Genomic DNA, 10915 nt, shown 5'->3' with positions numbered 1-10915 from the left:
ATCCATTGAGCAACCTAGTTGCTCCACTCCAATAGATAGGTATTCTTTAAATTTAAAAAACATCTTTGTTGAGTCCTGATCTAGACTATGGTATTCAGTTAGATAGAGAGTTCATCAAGCTAGTATATGCCAGGATAGAGGAAATGTGTCCATAATTAAACAGTTGGATTATCTTTGAGAAATTTTATAGTGTTTATAATTACTTAATTTTCTCCCTGAAATAAAGACCTATCTATTTGACACCAATATTCCTCTGATGAAGCTATGTGGCTTTTAAGTATAGACTATCAAAGACTACAAAGGATCAAAGTTACAGGAATGGAGAGACATGATGGTATGTTCACAGCAGTGTGTGCTACCAAATAAGAATTTAAGGCAGGTTAAAGATAAATATGGAGATGTAAGACCAAGGAAAGTGGGCTAGTAATGTACCAAGAACATGAGAAAGGCTGAATGTTTTCCATGGTATTCATGTAATGTTAAAAAGAAGCATTTCAAATATGTTGGGTAGACACTGTGGAAAATTTATGGAAGGACCTGGAAATGGGAGTTAAACAGGATAATAATGTATGGATGGCTTGTGAATAATACCACTGTATGGACTCACAAACAGATCTAGCATGTATTAAGTGCTTACTATGTTCCAGACACATAGTGCCTATGTCCCAATCAATGAAGCCATCCAGCCATTCAAGTATTGAAGCAGGTCGTGGTATTGATTTAATTTCTCTGCTTTGCCTACAAAATTATATCTACAAATTCTCTCAAAAGCATGAAAAGTGTTTCTTTCTTACAACAAAAATGAAATGAGATATGTTTAAGGTATTATTTTAAGAAGGTTAATTAAACTTTGAATGAATAATTATACAGTTTTATGCTTTATGTAAATCATCATAATTATTACATGTTAGTCAATGAGCAAGAAAGAAGGCTGGGAAAATTACTAAGACATAATAGAGCCAGTGAAATGGCTGTCTTAAGGTCATTTTAAAGAGATATTTTTATGGTCTTTGAGAAAAGGAAACTTAAATTCTGAGGAATTATAATCTTTGTATAATGGGTGGGAGAATGCTGCTTATTTTGCAGGACTAAATTATTTCTTCTAAAAAGTTATGGTATTTGAAACATTGTTGGACTATTTGTGAGATAATTCTCCATTAGAAGAAAACTCAGTTGAAAATGAAAAGTACCTTTTTGGGCTTCTCTCTCTCTGCTGTTCTATGCTTGATTTCTTATCTTGTTTTCTCCTTTTCCAGATCTCTGAAGCATTTGATAAAATCAAAGAAAATTAAATCATTAACAGAGCAAAGAAAAAAAAAGTAATCATAGGTGAATATGTCCAAGAAAAAACAGAGCAATCAATGTCAGAAATATCTTTGCACATGTACCTTTTGTTATTTTGTAAGGGAGACAGATCTCCCTCAAACAACAGATAATCCTGTTTGATTATGTATCATGGGTGAGGGAGGAAATCTGTCCATCTGAATAAAATTTAAGTTTTAGAAGAAGTATGGGGTCTTATTTGTAAACCTCAAAATTTCTCAGACTTATAAATGTTAGGGGTTTCCCCCATTGGGGAATCTTCTACTTTAAAAAATTCCCTAGCAGATGGTGAGAACTCTACTTGAGTGTGGGGGCTCCTTGCCTTGGGAATATCCCTACTCCACCCTACTTAGGACTGCTTTAGGACAGAGAGCTCCTTGAGAACAACGAAAAGTACTTTGATCCATGCTTATGGAAGGGACAGGAAGTTCTTTGAGTCATGACTGTTTTAAAATTGATACAATGGGATGCTAGGTACCCATATAGGTGGGGCAACTTGTAAACTACTTAAATCTAAAGGGGTGATAACTTATTCAGAGGTTTTTTCTTAATGAAATTTGTCAACACAGCAGCATTTTTTTCTAACTTACTAAAGAGATTAAAATTACTCAGCTGTGAATTCAAATTGGGTGGTCCTTTAGAAACATCTACAGTGATTGGTAGATGTAAGGACTTAGGGGAGGTGACAGAGGAGATTTTGCCCTTAAAAATAAGAGCTTGGATCTCATTCAGGATCTCGATTTCTGACTCTCATTCTGGAGGAGAGCTCCTTGAGGAGCTCCTCTGAGGCGTCTATCCCTCTGGGGTAGGAGCTCTGGAGGCTCTTGAGAGAGGCCCTTTGAAACAATCTCTGGCTGGAAGACTCTTTGAGGAAGGACACTGGCCTGGTGTCACTAGTATCCTTGTTTAGTCAGACCTTGTGGTGAGTGTTAAAAAAACTGACTGATTTCTCTTTTAAGACTCAGGTCTAGGCCATATTGGCTTGAGGCCCTTCACACTTATTCCCTTCTTACTCTCTCTCTCTTTCTTTGATTACTCATTGTATTGTTAATTAAAAATCTCTTTAAAACCCAATTGACTTGGGTATTTGAATAATTGGGAATATTTCCCTGGCAACCACCTTATATTTGATTTTAAAACCCAAGACACTGTAGTGAAACATATTTCTGCAGTCAAATTTACTCACCCTCTCTTATATCTATCATAATTTATATCTTCCACTATTTTAACCACTACAGTTTAAGACCTCAACCATTTTAAATCTCACATATTAATTCAATAATTATGACAATGAACCAAGTATCAAATCAGATCAGTTAAGATACTATAAGTAAGCTTCATAATATTATGTATATGTCAAATGTTATTTCAATTTCATATTTCTATAGGCATCATTGCATTTTGTTAACATATTTCCAATATTAATTAGTAATCATTGAAACTAATTTATACTGGTTAAAACAGAAAAGTGAATCAGTAGGAACTCCCATATAAGAATCAGGAAATATATAGCTCAATGTTAAATAATTATAACATAAATTACTTGGTGTATAACTCCTTTTCAAACTAATTGGTAAATAGATTGGCAGAAATTAGGTTTAGTCTAGCATCTTACACTTTTAGAATCTATGTCTATGGCAATGTTGGAAGAGCAGGAGATTAGTTCAATCACACTGGAGGAAATTTGGAATTATACCAAATGAAGAAGTAAAAATGTCATACTCTTTGACTCAGAGGTTTCACTGCAAGGTATGTATATATCATGAAGGCCCATGAAAATCGGAATTATAGCAATACTTTTTATAGTACCAAAGAATTGTAAATAGCCCATCAATGAGGGAATGGCTAAGTAAGTTATAGTACCTAAATGTAATAGTATATTGCTGTATGAAAAGATGAATATAATGGATGCAATGAAACACATATGAATTGATGGAAAGTGGAGCAATAGAACCAGGAAAAAATATAAGCAATGAGTACAATGCACATTGAATTATAATAAAACAGTTGACACTTAATGGTATGAAACGTTAACGGCTAATCTTGGCACGAAAGAGAAGATATGAGAATGAATCTTTCTTCTTTATAGAGGTGGGGGAATTACAATTGTGAGGCAATGAATACATGCTAGTCTTGGTTGAAGTGCATGTTAGCTCTTTGAGTTTTTTCTATTTTTTTAAATTCTTCATTATACAGAATGACTTTCTAGGAAAAGTGAGGGGTAAATGGATTGGGAATATAAGTAACATAAAAACAAAAGAAATTACTAAAATTTAAGAAAGAACATTTTAATGATCGATTCCATTTGAATATAGACTCCCCAAAGTTTAGTACTATTTCATTTTTCTCTTCCATCCCCAGAGCCGACCCACATAACAGATATTTAATAAGTTTGCTGAATTGAATTATGAGTAAAATGAAAAGTGTATCAGATTGGGTATCATATATCCTTGGAGTGAATCTCAGCTCATTCACTTTTACTGTGAGAATTTGTTCATATGAATTGCCCTTTCTGGGCCTCATTTTCTTTTTTTGTTGTTGTTAAATTAAAACATTAGATCTCTAAAGTTCCTTCTGACTCTGATAATGTGTCTATTTTTCTTTTCAGCTTTCATGAACCCTTGACCCATCAGGGTTAGTCAACTGAAAATACATATTAACTTCTAGATGTTATGTTTTTATTAGCATAATGTTCTGAAAACTCATGATTATTAAATGATGAGTGGAAGAATAATAAATATTAGGAATATTTATCATACAAAACTGTAAACAAGTTCATCCCAATTATTAAAAAAAACTGTTTCTCAACTGTATTGTATGATAAATATATCTGACTATAGTTTTGGTTTTCCAGGAGGGTTAAAAATATTTCTCAGTATATTTCATAAGGCATGCTAGAGGCAGCACAGAGGTAGGATTAAATTATTTGAACACTGAAAGTCAATCCTCCAAATATCTAGAGGATACTGTACAAGGATCTCACTTGGCTACTGCATCTGTGACTGAATACTGGGGAAACATTCTGGGGTCAGACAGTAACTACTAGCCAAGGAAAAAGATTTAGGATAATTTTTTTTAATGCTAGCCTTCCTGTGGGAAAAAAAAAAAGCAATGAACCATTTCTTTTTCAAAGTATAAATTCTTATTCTGCTCTTGAATGTTATATGACTTCATAACAAATTCTTTCGATTGTGACAGATCACAACCTCTTTGTAACTTAGCAGATGGCCAAAACCAATCAATAATGACATTCATCAGCCCACGGCCAACATAGTAATTGAGCCTGCCCAAATTTCTTTACAGTAGTCTTGGAACAACTAACATATAAGTTCTACTGAAGTCTTGGCAGTAAATAGCCCCTGGACTTCCCTGGCATGACTGGTAAAGAATGAGGCTTGCATCTACCCTAGTGATGCACAGAGGTAGATTCTGGTGGAGGAAATTCCTCAGGGTCGGACATAATCTTTGGAATATAGGCACACAGTGGTACCAAATCGTTCATCTATTTTGACCTAACAACCCCATTCCTATACTTTTTGTAGGAACTGTGTGGTATCCCAGTAGTGGATCTCAAAGGCTACAGAGTGGGAACCACTCTTCTAATCTAACAACAGCAAGCAGAAAACAAGAGAATCATTGTTCTACCTCATTCAGAGAACACTCGAAGCTTGGAGAGACCATGTGGTTAAAGTAAACTGAACCTGGAATCAGGCGTGCTGATTCTAATTTTGCCCCAGACACTTAACTATTCAATAATGGGTAAATCACTTAACCTAATTCAGTTTCTTCACCTGCAAAATAGAAATAATAAAACTTGCACTTCAGGGGTGCTTTGAGAAAAATGCTTTGTAATCCTAAACCTAATCCTAATCATTGTGATTGTTATGTAGGTCTATACTATTCTGAGGTGCATCCTTAATATCCTCACCTGCCCTTGTGGTGTCATGTTCCTCCTCTAATGAGATGAGAGAAAAATGAAGGAGAATGTATGGTGGATGAAAGGAGACAGGAAGGCAGAGGATAACAAAAAGATAAACTTGGCCCTTCTTCTGAATGGCAATAATAATGATGGTGACAGTAATAATGAAAATTAATAATATATCATTCCTATAATACTTTAAGATTTGCAAAGTGTTCTACAAATATTATCACTTGATTCTCACAATAACCCTAGAAAATAGATCCTATAATTATCTCCATTTTATAGTTGAAGGAACTGAGATAGACAGCTGTTAAGAGACTTGTCCAGGGTCACACAGTTAATAAGTGCATGAGGCTGGATTGGAACTCAGATCGGGCTAACTCAACACTCAGTTATCTATTTACTGTATTTTCTAGCTGCCTAGAAGCAGATAGAATACTGGCAGGGGAGAGAGCAGTATTAGTTGGAATGAACACAGAGAAAAAAGAATTCTTTTAAAAATTAAACAAATTATTTTTTCATTCTTTTCCCAAGAGATTGAATAGAGGAGGAAGGAAGCAAGTTGATTGCTACAGATTGGAGTAAGAATCAATTGTCTCATGTCACTTTCTAGACCTGGTCTAACCTTGTTTCCTTAGACCAAGAGTCCTGCTATGTCAAGACCTTATATACCATGACCGTAAGGCTATCATTCCTTTGATTCTGGACACTTAGTTTGCGAGGAGGAATCAAGTATCAACTCATGGTGAGAACATTAAAAAAGCACTAACTCAACTCAGAAATTAATTCATTATGAATTGCTGTGTGGGCTCTTATCATAAGTGGAAAACTGATAACAATAACATTAGGAAGGGAGAAGGGGAAGAATGTTATCCAAAAATGTTAAAATCCTTCCTTCCTCTTCACCATGGGAAGTTTTGTTTGTTTCCTTCCCAAGTCTGCATGGGCTGGGGAGGGATTAGTCACACTTGTATTTGAGTTTCTTTAATGCCAACTGAATTAACTATAACTAATGCCCAGAAAACTAAAATTATGGGAATTACTGTGATGGGAGATTTCAGATATCACTACTGTTTGAGAGTGACTTTTATACAGAAAAATAGAACAAGTTCATAGTATGTCTAAACAATCATCAGGCTTGTACTGAACCCTCAATTCTTGGGTAGTGGGAGAGAAAATGTGACTAATTCAAGTCATTACTTAGCTCCAGGTGTGGGGTGTGTAGGTAAGAATTTGGAGCAAAGAAAGAGGACAGAGAAGCCACATGTATAGACATCAGTATATAAGAGGCATGTAGTAAATGTTTGTGCATTAATCAAACGATCCAGTAAATGATACAGCCTGGGAGTTACTGGGGCAAAGTTGAAAGAAAGCTAAGTGAAATATAAAAGCATAAAGATTATATATAATATATATATATATATAAAGCATAAAGCTTAGGAAGCTTGTCACTGCCAAAATCTGTAGAAAAAGACAAAAAAGATGTAACAAAGGAATAACACGGAAACGCTTTGACTATGATCTACCTAGAGCAATTTTATCTTTTCCTTCCCCTCCTCCCATTCATTTGCATTTGACTCAAAAAATCTTAGTCTGAGGGAATACTGAGGTGTCTCAGACCCACCTGATTTTCATGTGGGGTTTTTGGACATGTCTACCCTTTGGCAAAAGATCTGCATAAGGGGATAAAGCAGGTATTATAAGGATTTTTGTAAATTATACTAAAAATAATTAAAGGGCATATATACATTACCCTAGCAATTATCACCATTAGGCTATATCCCATGGAGTTCCAAGGCAGGAGAAAAAGTTTCATAAATACAATAATTACTTATAGCAGGGCTTTTATGGAATAGAAAGTAGAAACCCATACCAATTAAATTACCAAAAAATTATTTTATTGTGTTAGAAAAAATAATAACAAAATTTATTTGGAAAAATAAAAGATCAAGGCTATCAAAAGAATTAATAAGAAAATGTAAAGGATTTTACCACCATCAGATTTTAAACTTTTTATAAAGCAGTAATATCTGGTACTAGATAAGAAATAGAAAGGTAGATAAATGGAAAAGAACAGACATACAATAAGCAAGAGGAAAAGACTCGAGTAATTGTGTATTTGACAAAAGCACAGATACTTTGGGGGATAAGAAATCACTACTTGGTAAAAACTGCTGGGACAACTATAAGATAATTTGGCAAAAACTAGGTATAGACCAATATCTTACACTGTTCACTAAGATAAGACCAAAATGGATACATGATCTAGATATAAAAGGAGATTTAAATAAATTAGGAGAACAGGGAACATATTACCTATCAGATTTATGGAAAGGAGAGGAATTTATGAGTCAATAAGAGATGGAGAATATTGTGAATTATAAAATGAATAATTATGAATATTTTAAATTGAAAATATTTTGTACAAATAAAACAAAGGCTTCCAAGATTAGAAGGAAAGCAGAAAACTTGGGAGAGGGGCAGAATTTTATAGACAGCCTTTCAGAAAGAAATATCATATCAAAAATATGTAGAGAATATGGTCAAATTTGTAAGAATAAGAGCCATCCCCCCAATGGACAATTGGGTAAAAATATCAACAATTTTCTGATGAAGAAATCAAAGCCACATATGGAATATGAAAAAAAATGCTCTAAATCACTGATTAGAGAAATTCAAACCAAAACAATTCTGAGATATCATCTCATACCCATGAGACTGGAAAAACGACAAAAGGGAAAAATGACATGGAATAGCATGGCTGGATCTGTTTCCCAAGTTGATCAGGGGAAGAGGTAAAGAATCTATAAGTTACATAATATTTAAAGCCACTCTCTTTGTGGTGTCAAAGAATTGGAGATTGAGGGGATACCCATAAATTGGAGAATGGCTAGACAAATTATATATGATTGGGATGGAATACTATTATGCCATAAAAGGTGATGAGCAGGCAGAAAAAAAATTTGGAAAGAATTACATGAGACAATGAACAATGAAATGAGTAGAACTAGAAGAACATTATATGCAGCCACAGAATTAATACTGGAAGAATAAACTGGATGTTACCTCCAGAGAGTGAACAGAAAGGTGAAATATGAAAGGCTTAATTTATATTTACAAATTGGTCTTCTATGATGGGGTTGGTAGTGAGCTGGGCCTGGGACACTTCTAGATGGGACTTATTATGTAGATATAAAGAAAAGTAAGATAAACGTACAGGAGATTCATGATTTCATGTGTGTACAATCTTCCTATTCTTTGTATATGGAAATACTTGTTTTGTTTTGTAAATTTTATTTTTTTGAGAATTTTATTTAATTAATTGAGAATATTTTTCTATGGTTACAAAATTCATGTTATTTGCCTGCCTTCTCCCAAATCCCTTCCAAGAGACAAATGTGTAATTCCACTGGGTTTTAAATGTGTCATTGATCAGGAACTATTTCCATATGATTAATATTTGCACAGGGGTGATCCTTTAGAGACTACATCCCCAATCATATCCCATTTGACCCATGTGAAGAAGCACTTGTTTTTCTTCTGTGTTTCTATTTCCACAGTTCTTCTTCTGAATGTGGATAGTGTTCTTTCTCATAAGTCCCTCAGAATTGCCCTGGATCATCGCATTGCTGCTAGTAGAGAAATCCATTACATTCGATTGTGCCAAAGTGTATCTGTCACTGTGTACAATGTTCCCCTGGCTCTGCTCCTTTCACTCTGCATCCATTCCTGGAGGTCCTTCTAGTTCACATGGAATACCTCCAGTTCATTATTCCTTTGGGCACAATAGTATTCCATCACAATCAAACACCACAACGTGTTCAGTCATTCCCAATTGGAGGTCATCCCTTCATTTTCCAATTTTTTGCCACCACAAATAGCGCAACTATGAATATTCTTGTACATGTATTTTTCCTTATTATCTCTTTGGGGTACAAACCCAGCAGTGCTATGGCTGGATGAAAGGGCAGGCAGTCTTTTAGCATCCTATGGGCATAATTCCAAATTGCCATCCAGAATGGCTGGATCAATTCACAATTCCACAAGCAATGTATTAATGTGTCAATTATGCCACATCCCCTCCAACATTTATTACTTTCCTTTGCTGTTATGTTAACCAAGCTGCTAGGTGTGAGGTGGTACCTCAGAGTTGTTTTGATTTGCATTTCTCTGATTATAAGAAATTTAGAACACTTTTTCTTGGGCCCATTAATACTTTTGATTTCTTGATCTGAAAATTGCCTATTCATGTCCCTTGCCAATTTGTCAGTTGGGGAATGGCTTGATTTTTATACAACTGATTTAGCTCTTTATAAATTTGAGAAATTAGACCTTTGTCAGAGATTTTTGTTAGGAAGGTTTTTCCCCAATAAATTGTTTCCCTTCTAATTTTGGTTGCATTGGTTTTGTGTGTACAAAAACTTCTTGATTTAATGTAATCAAAATTATTTATTTTACATTTTGCAATAGTTTCTAACTCTTAAAATATTCCTTTCTTGTGAATTGAAATGACCTCCAGGAATTGGTGCAGAGTGAGAGGAGCAGAACCAGGAAAATATTGTACACAGAGAATGATGCACTGTTGTACAATCAAATGTAATGGACTTCTCCATTAGTGGCAATGCAGTGATCCTGAATAACCCGGAGGGATCTATGAGAAAGAACACTATCGACATTCAGAGGAAAAACTGTGGGAGTAGAAACACCGAAGAAAAACAACCACTCTATTACATGGATCGAGGGGATACTATTGGGGGTATAGACTCTAAATAAAACATTGTAGTGCAAACATCAACAACATGGAAATAGGTTCTGATCAAGGACACATGTAATACCCAGTGGAATTGGGCATCAGCTATAGGAAGGGTGAGGGGAGAGGAGGGAGGGAAAGAAAATGATTCTTGAAACCAAGGAATAATGTTCTAAATTGACTAAATAAAATGTTTCCTTTCTCAAAGATATGACAACTATACTATCCTGTGTTCACCTAATTTACTTATAGTTTCCTTCTTTATATTCAAGTAATTCATCGACTCTGAGTTTATCTTGGTGTAGGGTATGAGATGTTGATCTAAGCCTCATCTCTCCCATACTGTCTTCCAATTTTCCCAGCATTTTTTGTCAAATAGTGGATTTTTGTCCCAAAAGCTGGAATCTTTGAGTTTATCATAGACTGTCTTGCTGAGGTCACTCACCCCAAGCCTATTCCACTGATCCTCCTTTTGTCTCTTAACAATACCATATTGTTTTGATGACCACTGCCTCATAGTATAGTTTGAAATCTGGGACTGCAAGGCCACCTTCCTTCACATTTTTCATTATTTCCCTTGTTCTTAATTTTTTGATTTTCTAAATGAACTTTGTTATAGTTTTTTTTTTATTTCAGTAAAAAAGTTTCTTGGTGGTTTAATGGGTATGACACTAAGTGAATTAGTTTGGGTATGATAGTCATTTTTATTAATTTAGCTTGTCCTAACCATGATAAATTAATGTTTTTCCAATGATTTAAAATTAGTTTTAATTGTGTGGAAAGTGTTTTGTAGTTGTGTTCAAATATTTCCTGTGTTTGTGTTGGCAGATAGATTCCTAAATATTGTATATTGTCTATGGTGATTTTAAATGGAATTTCTCTTTAACTCTTGCTGCTGAGATGTGTTGGAAATATATACA

The 10915-nt window shown here is 34.6% G+C and overlaps 1 long non-coding RNA gene across 1 annotated transcript in view; it reads right to left on the bottom strand.

Annotated features, from left to right (window-relative positions):
• Window positions 1-1196: 1196 nt before the first annotated feature.
• Window positions 1197-10915, bottom strand: part of LOC130456086 (uncharacterized) — a 117138-nt gene continuing 107419 nt past the window's right edge. The window contains exon 4 of the long non-coding RNA XR_008914394.1: window positions 1197-1260. This is a non-coding gene — a long non-coding RNA (uncharacterized LOC130456086). The remainder of the gene's footprint in view (window positions 1261-10915) is intronic.

The sequence above is a fragment of the Monodelphis domestica genome, chromosome X (genome assembly GCF_027887165.1).
Source record: "Monodelphis domestica isolate mMonDom1 chromosome X, mMonDom1.pri, whole genome shotgun sequence".
Classification (NCBI taxonomy): Eukaryota; Metazoa; Chordata; class Mammalia; order Didelphimorphia; family Didelphidae; genus Monodelphis; species Monodelphis domestica.
The sequence above is the reverse complement of the archived record's forward strand: the minus strand, read 5'-3'. Positions and strand labels throughout refer to the sequence as shown.